Here is a 12,031-nt window from a genome sequence, read left to right as displayed (position 1 = left end):
TTCTCTACTTTGCTATGGTTTTTCTCCTGCCTTGAGAAAATTGCTCTTTATCATTCTATCATAGATGGCAGCTCAAACTAAAAGTAAAAAAAAGGTGTCTAATGCAATACCTCCGACGGGACTCGAAGCCCGAAATCTTCAACTACGCTCCATTCACAGGTAGAGTCTGTGGTATCCATTACGCTACAGAGGCCACTGTATGTAAAGACACAGAGTTTAAACATGATTTTCTCGGTCGGTAGTGGATTATCATTTTCTATACGGTCATTTCTGTTTAGCGATTGGTTCATTATCATTTGTTATAATATTAATCTGCTGGTGCTGTAATAGCACCGGCTCAACGAACTGTGAGAACATTAGACCACGGTGCGGTCTCTTACTCTGAGGACCAATAGATTGCCTTTGTCATTTTACTTCAACACACTGCTGTTTTATATATTGAAACGTTTCGTATTAACAAAAAAGTTAGTATATGTATATACGTATTTCTTATATATTTATTAGTTTATTTTGTCTTTTAATTTAATTTTTTGGGTTCGTTAATCAGACAACTTTAATAGGTTATTGCGTCTCCCTCTTTAAATAAAGCTATTCATTTATTCAGTCATTCATTCGATGACTTGTCTTTGAACATTTGAGCCATTCCCGTCGTTCGAAAGGATCACAACTGAAGACATTTAGATCATGTGAAGTGTTCCAAAAACCGTAAATAGCTTTAATCATAAAACTCCTCATTGGGAGTTTCGCCAGCATATTCATGAGTATGTTGCAAATGTAGTATATATGTGTTATTAACCAAGCTTGTTCAGTCAAGATGGCTGGATATTGGCCGAGTTCCTTTTTTTGCATTTTTATGGACCGAGACGAAATACAGGTCCATAAAAATGCAAAAAAGAATGAGGCTAATATCCAGCCATCTTGACCGAACAAGCTTGGTTAATAAAGGATTGATTATATTGCAAAACAATTTCGCTTTATTAAGAATCAAGAACGACTTGTTTACTTCGAGAGCCGCTAAAGAAGGGCAAGATGGGCCCATCTTGCCCACTCGGGATTGCCCACTTTGATCCCGCGCATGAAAAAAATTAAATTAGAGCTACTTTCGTAATTTCTGGACAATGTAGGCGATGGAAACGCAAAAAGCGGCAGAAGATATGTCAATAAAAAGAAAAGAGAGTTTCTTGTGCTACAAACACGGTTGGCTTTCTTTCGGTCTGTTTAAGTGACTCAGTGCTAAGTTATAATGAGAGAACCTGCTTTCCAGCGCCAGTCGTTGAAAGTAGTTAGTGCTGTAAGCTAAGCATCGCGTGAGTGAATGATGTTCAGCGATGTGATTGATGGTGTCATGCACCATTTTTCGTCCATCGTTTCTGTTCAGTCTTGCGTTTAGATTCATACCATTCTCTCCAATATAGGAAGTTCTATAGTCGGGTAAATTGATATTGTAAACTTCCTCTTGTTTGCTGATCAGTTTGTCCTTGTCTTTGATGTTATTTAGTTAATGATATGACTTAGTGATGTGTGAATGGGAGATGCGTGTATCATAAATTTGTAATTGTAGGATCCGCGATGTGTTTCAGCCATGGCCTTGTGTACAGTATAGACACTGTGGAAGTGAGGGGAATTAGCTCAAATGGCAGAGCGCCCGCTTTGCATGCGGGAGGTATCGGGATCGATACCCGGATTCTCCATCTGGAGATTCGTATGTTTCTTTTTTCTATTAGTCTAATAGTTTTACAGTTAGTCACCACTAGTTTATGCCTATAAAAGGAGAGAGTTTCGTAGTTCCAGCTTATATTGGAGCGTACGATAAGTTTTTCTTTACGGTTACTTTTTTCCGATTTTGACGGCTGACGGTTAAATATTTGGATCTTTGACGGCTGACGGTTGAATTTTTTGTCTGAAAGTGACCAGGAGAGTATTTCTTCAATTAGTGTAAGTTAATATTAAGATTTTAAATTTTGACGAGAAATAAACTTTATTGAATCCAACATGAAAGTGTATAAAAAAATTTAAAAAAATCTTGCAAGTTACAATTGCAAAGGACACATTCGCTCTGACCCATGAAATTGCTGTGGCGTATCTCTCTTGCTTTTTAACAGATAATAGCTCGGCTAATCTTGAGTGGTACCTCAGGCATTCGTTAGCCATACCCCGCGTCATTGTAAATACCAGTGGGGTGAAAGTGCCTTGCTCTACTTCTGTTATACGGGAGTTGTATTTTCGCTTCTTTTCATTTTCATGAATCCTGTAAATCTGCTTGGGGCTAAGATCTCTGTATGAGTCTGCATTGGGATGACACACCCTTATATCGAAAAAAGCAGCCCTCTGTCTGTCCCAGAAACCCCTACAGTGGACGTCGAGGCGTGCGTCAGGGGCTGGATTAGTCCCTCTGGGAAATTCTTCGCCTGTAATAGGTTATAAAGCCGGTTCCACCTGCACATCGTAACAAACCGTGTCGAGCAGCTCGGCCTGTAGATCGCGTATTTAATTGTGACGCTGAAAGACTAAGCCTCCACGTTGGCAGATCATCGCGTGATCCACTGTAAACAAGCTCCCACAAACGTATACTGATGGATTATTGGGTATAGACCAATCATATCGAAGCCTCACAGCGTCCCGAAATTCCCGCTTGTTGAGATGAAAATCCATGTCTTTAAGAGGAATAACTGTAAGCCAGTTGGATGCGCCTTCTTCACAGGCCAGGTCTACGGCTCTCTGTGTCTTGTCTGGTAATAAGGCCTTCATCTCCTCGAGCTTTTCTTTTAGTCTATCATCCTTTTCTTTCCGGGTGACGTATACTAGTCGTTGTACCTCGGCCTCTTCTGGGGTCTCATGGGATTGCGCCTCTATTTTGCTTACAAGTGGAGCGCTTACCCTAACAGACGCTGAATACTCCGCATCTGCAGTATCAGATGGATTAATGAGCCCAAGGCCTCCCATGCGCACCGGTAATGCTACCAGACTACGCTCTTCCTCAGAACATTTACGTTCTATGAGCGACAGTATAAGTGCATCCGAGATTGCATGCTCTAAAGGCTGCAGTAGGTTTTCAATATCCGGCAGTGTTCTCATAAAGTACGTCCACCATTGTCGGAGCCCAAATGTGAATGCGGCGTAACTAGCTTCTGGCTGAGAACTCGCAAACTCCGCCAACCTCGTCACTTCTTTCACCCACTCCTCTACCTTGCTACCCACATATTGCTCAAGATAAGACCGAGAGCCCAGTGGAGCGCCAAGGTGTTTGCGTTCCTCGGTGGTGAAATTCAATCAATCAATACTTTCAATCAATACTTTATTTACCCACGTAGCGTCAAGGAGTTCATAGAGCTCGTTCAAAATACGTACGTGCCTCTAAGATTAAGAATCTAAAAAACCTAATACATACTGTCAAAACCTAATTGATTAGAAATTAAAATAACTAACAATTAATATTAAAATTTAGCTTTGTACAGTAAAATTCAAAGTCACTTAAATACAGGTATAAAATGGGGAAGCAGTGACTTAAATAATTTAAAATTAAAATTAAAAATTAAGTTTGTACAATGAAATTGAGAGTCACTTAAATACAAGTATAAAATTGAGAAGCAGCTAAAGTTTCAATGTTCTCAATAGCTTCTTAAAAAGGTTGATATCATTGGCCAGTTTTACACTTGTAGGTAATCCATTCCACAGCTGCGCACACATTTAAGTGAAAGATTTTTTCATAAAATTTAAATGAAATTTAGGTGCGCACAAATTAATGCCGGTTCCTCTCAGGTTGTACATAGTTTCCCTAAAACTAAAAAGGTCTCTGATGTATTTGGGACCGTCGTTACGCAAACATTTATATAACAGAATAAGGGATTGTTGTTTCCTTCTCTGGTCTAACGTTTCCATATTCAAGATTCGCAGAAATTCATCATAAAGGGTAAACTTGAGATAACCTAGCAGTGATCTAAGAATATAATAGTTGGCATCTTCTAGCCGATTCGCTTGCACTTTCCCCAATCCAAGTAAGAGGGGGCAACAGTATTCAAAATGAGGGAGAATGAAAGTTTTATAGAGCCTTAACATAACATTGTCAGGGACAAAACGCCTGATTCTCCTAAGTGCGCCACTTTAAGCGCATACCTTTTGAAGCTGTTTAGTAATGTGATCCTTGAAAGATAGCATGCTATCAAGTTCAACGCCAAGTATTTTGATAGATGGCAGTGTCTCAATGACAGAGCTATGTATGGCCAGGTCGTAACTGTACTTACAGGGACCAATGGGTACTGCTTGCGTCTTTGTGTTGTTGATCACCAGATGATTCTCTCGAAACCACGATGATAACCGCTCAAGACCATTATTCACTACAAGTTCGAGAACCATGGGTGAGACGTTTGAGGCATACATAGTTGTGTCGTCGGAGTATAACCTCAGAGATACATCTGGTATGGCGTAGTTCAAGTCATTTATTTATATGTTAAACAGCAGCGGTCCGAGGAGGGACCCTTGGGGAACGCCCACCATTACTTCTGAGTAGCTGGAGCAAACACCGGACAACTTAACTCGCTGTCTTCGCCCCAACAAAGGGGAAGAAATCAAGTTTAATGCAGACGGAGAGGAGCCACACGCTTTTAATTTAGCCAATAGGAGGTTATGGTTAATAGAATCAAATGGTTTGGACAGGTCCACTGCCACGGCTATAACTGCCTCCCTTTTGTCAAGGCTTCGCCTCCAGTCCTCAGTCGTCTTCAAGAGTGCGGTGCAACAAGAGTGTTTCTTCAAGAACCCAGATAGATTCGGAGAAAGATGTTCATGGAAAGCGCCTCACAGCTGGTCAAACATAATCTTCTCGTGCACTTTAGAAATGGCGGTAAGAATGGAAACAGGACGATAATTTTCTTTGCGTGTATCCTCATTTTTTTTAAATACCGGTGTCAAGTTCCCACTCTTCCATTCGGTTGGCCATGATTGGTTCATAATCAGATAGTTGATCAGCTGTGTTATCTCCTCCGTTAGGACGGGAGCAGCGAGCCTTAGGAGACGCGTTGAAATTACATCTACGCCAACAGCCTTCCGGGGATTTAGATTGTCTAAGATTTGACGAACATAGCCGCAGCTCACAGGCTGGAAGACAAACTGATCTAGCAGCATGTTGCTAGAGATTAGATTTACACTTGGATGATCGTTGAAGTCATTTTCACAGTGATTTGCTGAAACTACACTGGCGAAATAGCTATTAAATATTTCCACCACCTGCCTGGGTTCCGTTGTGACCACACCGTTCTCTAAAAGAGTTATGTTACTTAGTTTATTTATGCCAGAGTTAGGAAGAAGAGGCTTCATTTTCTTGCAAAATTCACCAGGATGTTTCGCTCCCGATGCCGTGTCGTAACAAAATTTACTTATTCCTTTGCGCTTAAGTGATGTTCTTTATTGCGCTGTTGCTTATAAGCAATCCATGAATTGTCCTTTGGGTTTTTTCTGTACCTTTTGAAAAGCCTGTTTCACAGAGCAATTTCACGTTGGATTTGAGGTGTGATCTAAGGAAGTTGATTACCGCGCACCCATTTTTTCTTAATAGGTGCGTGCCTATCAAGAACGCCTTTAAACAGTTTGCTCCAATGACCCCATAAGTCATTCACATCCGAGAAACAATAAGCCGTCCCCCAAGGAATTTCACTTAGGTCCGTCATGATCTTCTGGTGATCAAAATGCTTCATGCTGCGGTATTTAATAAAGCGTGGTTTTGGACGTGGAATTTTGTTTTTGCGTACAACAAACACCAAGTCGTGGTCGCTCAAACCAAGGTGCAAATTGCCTGAAGCAACAAAGCGCTCATTGTTACTTGTAAGAATGACATCGAGAAGGCTCTTTGTTTTTTCAGTAACGCGTGTCGGTTTCGTGATTTTATTAGCAAGGCAAAATCGATCACAGAAGTCGACCAGGTTTCTGTTTGCAGTCCGGCCCTCAGCAATACTGACATACATATCTTGATTAGAATCACCGAGTAATAACAGCTCCTTCCTGGTGTTATACATTGTTTCTGCAGCGGAGGATAGTGAGGTCATAAATTCCAGCTCATTGCATTTGCCTGGTGATCTATAACACGCACAAACAAGGAAACGACTGTTGTTATTGTCCTTGACATCCAAGCAGATTGATTCCACTCCTTCAGGCTCTAACTTCGCTCTCCTGTACACTGACAAATCAGCTCTTATGTAGGCAATAAGACCACCTCCACCTTTTTTGCGATCTCTGCGAACAATCCGAAAACGTGGTTGGGCTAGGAGGAAAGTGGAAGTAGTAGCATCGATTTTAGTCTCAGCGATAAATAAAATGTCAAACATGTTCCTTCTGAGCATCTCTTTCGTTTCATCTATTTTGTTTATCAGGCTATTAATATTTAAATAAGCAATTTTAAGATTGAACTTATAGTATTCCCTTATGTTGGCCTGGTACCAAGCGAGAGAATCTAACCTATCTTCGCTAACTTCGCTAAATGTAGACGAGTTGCAAGCTTCATCGTCGAGAGGATCGAGTATAATTGGCGAAGCAAAGAGAACACTTGTATCCATAAGGTCTTCCGGAGCCAGTTGCGAAAGAGAACAGAGAGAACACACCCAGTCCAGATCCGGATGGTCTAAGTAATATTGGAAGCCGGTTCTAGACAATTGGAGACACTTCGCATGAGACCAGCACAAACATTGTGAACACAAGATGGCGTCTTGATTACTGCGTACCGCTTTACCACACTCTTTGCACGGGAATTTCGGAACCGTAGACTTACGTGCAGGCCCGGGATTGCTATGAATGTCTCCGCAGAGCGTCAGTCGACTTATTTGATAGCTACTTGAGCCATTGACAGAATAAGGTAGTCTTGCATGTAGGTAGGAATTTCCACGATGCTTTCGATGTCGAGCATAGTTGACGATGCCTAAATTAACAGCCAAATAGCATCGAAATAGTTGATTCCAGCCATAAATCTTCCCTCTACTGGTGCTTTGGTAGTTAACAGACAGGTGACGGTGAATATCACTGCTTGAGCATTCGTATGTCCATGCAGAGAGGCAAAGGAATATCAGCCATAGAAAAGCGTGACTGTCCGCCATCTTTGTACCCATATCCCATTGATACCAGTCCCTGCAAACAGAAACAGAACTTTTGTTAGCCAAGTGCCATTGATGAAGAACATTGTGATGTAGTTTCAGGGGATGTAAGAAAAACAGAGGTTTGGAAAAGAAGCATATAGATATGTGAAAAAAAGTTAGATTTGTTTGGTCCGTGTGAGGCTTGAACTCACGACCTCGGCGTTATCAGCACCACGCTCTGCCGACTGAGCTAACGGACCTAACATACTTTCATTTAACATTTTTTGTTAGAAGTACTTTTATTCATGTCAGATCTATTCCTTATAAATGATTTAAAAAAGAGAGAAAAATGAAATGTGGCAACGGATATGAAAGGGAAGGAAACATCATAATCCAGGTAGGTAATAAGCCAATAAAGGTACTGGCCAGCTATTATTACAGTGTCTGAGGTGCATCGTTTCATCATTGGCGCATCTTTCCTTTTCGACCAAATCCCTCAAAATTTATCACAAACATTTATTTAGGTCAAAAAATAATTTTACTGAAAACCCAAATGCAAGGCTGGGGTACGTGAACATCCCAATGAAAGTCGGATGTGGTAAGCCCTACATGACTACAGAGACCAAAATGAGGGACAGGACAGCTTAAGGAAGAAAGAAAACTAAGAGAAGTTTTCTTTTGTGTATAGTGACACTGAGAGTCAAATACAGCACACAACATAATCAGAAGGTCTTGATCCTCCATTTCGAAGTCCATATACGAGGAAAACATATTGCAATATAAGTAGGTATTAAGAAACTTAATGAATATATGAACTTCATATATTCATCGTATCTGATTTATCATCACGGGTTTATTACGAATCAACTTAACGGCCTGCTCCCAGTTGGCTTGTTAGCTAAATTGGTAGAGCGCTGCACTAGTATCGCAGAGGCCAGTGGTTCGAATCCCCTACAGTCCTGAATTTTTTCAGGTCTGATTTTTGCTATTGCATAAATAGCGCTCTCTACTGCGAGGATCGTGCATCATACGTATCTAATACCGCAGTTCAAAAGATACGAACTTCATATATTCATTGTATCTGATTTATCATCACGGGTTTATTACGAATCAACTTAATGGCCTGCTCCCAGTTGGCTTGTTAGCTCATTTGGTAGAGCGCTTCATTAGTATCGCAGAGGTCAGTGGTTCGAATCCCGTACAGGCCTGATTTTTTTGAGGTCTGATTTTCGCTATTGCATAAATAGCGCTCTCTACTGCGAGGATCGTGCATCATACATATCTAATACCGCAGTTCAAACTATATGAACTTCATAATACATTGTATCTGATAAGGACATAAGCTAATATTCTCTCAAAAGAGGATGTCTGCTCACTATGATGCCACCGTAGTTGACGCAGGTTTCACAGTAACCAAACATGTTAATGCAAATTATGAGGAACGTGAACGTTGATATGGGCCACCGGAAAAATCTTATGACATCACTTGATGACTGTTGATTGGAACTGTTGTCTTTTGTTTTACTTTATTTCGCCCATCAACCATTGTGGACATTGTGATGTCTGTACACTAAAACACAACTCAGTCAAAAGAAATATAAACGTTCCGATCATTCCTATAGAGAGATGAATTTCTTTGGCATTATCTGAAAGAATCAAGGTTCAAAATCTCTACCCTATTCAAGACAGAATGTGCCTGTCCGGGAATTGAATCCGGGACCTCTCGCACCCTAAGCGAGAATCATGCCACTAGACCAACCGGCCTTATTAATATTGATATTAAACTTTTTTTATATGTGAATTTCTTTTTATGAGGAGCAGGTGTTAAGTGTGTTTTCAGATAATCACTTTGAGCTACCTTGGCCCAGTTTTAAAGCGAGTGATGTTTTCTGGATATAGTCGTTAAAGTTGCCTTAACCTGCCCTCCTAATACTGCCCTCTGAAACCTCTCAGTTTAGGAAATCTTTGACATTGAAAGTTGTTGTTGTTGTCGTTTATCGTGGTATAGAAGAAGTACACTGGTTGAGAAGAACGAGCAACATTACAAGACTCGTATACGTATCAGTTCGGATGCCGATCAATTAGCCCCTGGCCTATATATCCTTGTATCCTCTGGGAAGTTTGAATGCAGCTTAGGCTGTAAAGCTTCGAAAATTAGTATTTCATTAACTCTGACAGATTGTTTTTATACATAATTAGTTTTCTTCCAATTATCTTCGCATCTGTGTAAATTAAACGCATAGTTACAGGTATACAACACCTGCGACCTATTTTTTCACTAATGAAGAACATTGTGATGTAGTTTCAGAGGATGGAAGAAAAACAGAGGTTTGGAAAAGAACCATATGTATATGTGAAAAAAAGTTAGATTTGTTTGGTCCGTGTGAGGCTTGAACTCACGACCTTGGCGTTATCAGCACCACGCTCTGCCGACTGAGCTAACGGACCTAACATACTTTCGTTCAACATTTTTTGTTAGCATTAGTTTTATTCATGTCAGATCTATTCCTTATAAATGATTTTAAAAAGAGAGAAAAATGAAACGTGGCAACGCATATGAACTGGAAGGAAACACCGTAATCAGAGAGGTAAGAAGCCAAGAAAGGTACTGGCCAGCTATTATTATAGTGTCTGAAGTGCATCGTTTCATCATTGGCGCATCTTTCCTTTTCGACCATATCCTTCAAAATTTAGCACAAACATTTATTTAGGTCATCTCAATTTAATGTTTCGTTTCCCACCGCCCTCCCTCTTGGTCGGTCGGGTAAAAAAAAAAAACCAACACTTGAAGGGGTCTGGGTGGCTGAGAAGGCCGGGCTCCTAAGTACGAAAGTTTGGTTACAAAGTTAACTGGAAAACGTGCTTTCGGTTCTGTCCTCGTGTACCCTTTCACAAGAGCCAATACAAAGGACCAAACAATACACAGTAGCTAACCGATGACTCCTAAACAAAGAAAGAACAATGGTATTTCCATTGTGAACCGGTACACCAGGACAGAACCGTGGTTTCTTCGTTCGTTATTCTTTATTTGGAGACAGTAATTCATGTGCACCTGTGATAAGATTACTAAAAGAGAAGAGGGTTGAGGCCTTACCTAGGGTAAAGTTCGTTGAAAAGAACTTGTCGTTTCAAGAAGTGCTCACCGATGTGTATGATGGAGATTTAGATGTACGTGTCAAATGTAGAGTGGGATTTAAAAAGCCCGGAGATACAGAACCGAGAGATTTAGTTTCGTTTCAGTCGATCTCGTAGAAAACGTTGGAACGATTGTTAATGTCCTCGGGGCGAACTTTGTAGATTTTGATGTTCTAGACGAAGAACCACAGGCAAAAGCTGTCAAGCCATTGAATGCTTTCGACGTTCTGATTAAAGCGGCGAGCACAAAGATACTTCCGCCGGGAATAGCAGCAGAGGAGCAAGCAAATCCAACGCAATGGGTGGAACTGCATAACCATCTTCTGAAGCTCGCAAAAATCCTATACCCTGGTGCAGGTTTTCCTCCTGCAGAGGTGAAATCTTCAGGTGCGTTTCCATTTTAGAATGTTGTTTTTGTCCTCTTTTAATTTATGCAGTGGTATATTAATTAATATTAAAAAATCTTCATCGTACGCCAGGATCAATTTCATGCAGTGATCCAGTGGAAAAGCGGTATTATTCGTGCAAAAAGTTTGACCTGATCTGTTGCAGATGTGGAAGCACAGAACCCGATGCACCAGTGAATGAAGATGAAGGGCCAATACAAAGTGGTTCACCCTGTTTGTCGGACCTGCTCGGGAAAGGGTGCCAAGCCTGTTGTCCCCGCATCGTAAACAGTAACACCATCCGCCGGAAAGAAGAAGAAGAAGAAGAAACCTTGAATGCAACTTCGTGTTAAAACTAAACTTTCAGTCGCCCCCATTATGAGATTGAGATTGACAAGCAAGACTGTTAGAAAGTTACTGTTTAATTAATAAAAAAAGCTGTCTTGACGAAATGTTCTTTTCCAAGAATCATTCAGTTTGTGTTCCAGTTACTTTTGCATGCTAAACCTCGCATTTAGTCTTGAAGGTATAATCAGATGGTAAAAGATGTATATTAAAACGACTGTCAAATGTCTAAAAAGGCTTTAAAAACGATGCAGGAATTTTTTTTTTTTTACTTTTCCAAAAAAAATGGCTCGGTCGGGCGATGGGAAACGAAGCATTAATTTGAGATGGCCTTAGGTCCACAAATAATTTTACTGAGAACCCAAATATTCCTGGCAAGGCTCGAGTATGTGAACATCTGAATGTGACTCGGATGTGGTAACCACTACATGACTACAGAGACCAAAATGAGGGACAGGATAGCTTAAGGTTCATAACACATATTCGGGAAAAACTAATCAAAGCAAACAAGTGCCTGTTCATTTTAAGATCTTTAAGGAAAGAAGGGTACAATCAGGCCGAAATAGACCATCTGTTTCTAAATCTGGTTCTACCAAATATATTATACGGGCTGTCCGTATTTGGCGCTGTAAATTCCGAATTAACAACAATCCAATGTTTCTTAGATCGATGTTATAAGCGCAAGTATACATCCGACCACATTAATGTTTATGAATTGTTAGTTCAACAGGACACACGTATCTTCAAGAATGTTTTTAATAATACAATACACCCTTTAAGAGCTATAATGCCAAAAAAGAAATCAACCAAGTACAATCTGAGGAAAGAGACAAGTCACCATCCTAAAATAAACACTGATAGGTTCAAAAACACGTTTGTTAATCGCTTAATTTTTAAACATAATCTAGTCTTATAATTTTTATCTTGATTTTCTCTGTAATTTATATATATACCTTCTTTTAATGTTGTAACATAGGATATGTGATTATTTATCTTATGACTTAATAAAGATTCAATTCAATTCAATTCAATTCAATTAAGGAAGAAAGAAAACTCGAAGAAATTTTCTTTTGTGTATGGTGACACGGAGAGTCAAATACAACACCC

The 12,031-nt window shown here is 40.2% G+C and overlaps 2 non-coding genes and 2 pseudogenes across 2 annotated transcripts; all 4 read right to left on the bottom strand.

The window, feature by feature from the left end:
- Positions 1-2,950, bottom strand: part of LOC148723485 (uncharacterized) — a 38,331-nt pseudogene extending 35,381 nt beyond the window's left edge.
- A 2,422-nt stretch (positions 2,951-5,372) lies between these two features.
- On the bottom strand, positions 5,373-6,505 carry LOC148723484 (uncharacterized; annotated as a pseudogene).
- A 740-nt stretch (positions 6,506-7,245) lies between these two features.
- On the bottom strand, positions 7,246-7,318 carry Trnai-gau (transfer RNA isoleucine (anticodon GAU)). The gene has a single exon. It is a non-coding gene; the product is annotated as a tRNA-Ile (tRNA).
- A 2,115-nt stretch (positions 7,319-9,433) lies between these two features.
- Positions 9,434-9,506, bottom strand: Trnai-gau (transfer RNA isoleucine (anticodon GAU)). Its single transcript has one exon. It is a non-coding gene; the product is annotated as a tRNA-Ile (tRNA).
- Positions 9,507-12,031: the final 2,525 nt, after the last annotated feature.

Source organism: Stylophora pistillata, chromosome 9, assembly GCF_964205215.1.
Source record: "Stylophora pistillata chromosome 9, jaStyPist1.2, whole genome shotgun sequence".
NCBI classification, from domain to species: domain Eukaryota; kingdom Metazoa; phylum Cnidaria; class Anthozoa; order Scleractinia; family Pocilloporidae; genus Stylophora; species Stylophora pistillata.
The sequence above is the reverse complement of the archived record's forward strand: the minus strand, read 5'-3'. Positions and strand labels throughout refer to the sequence as shown.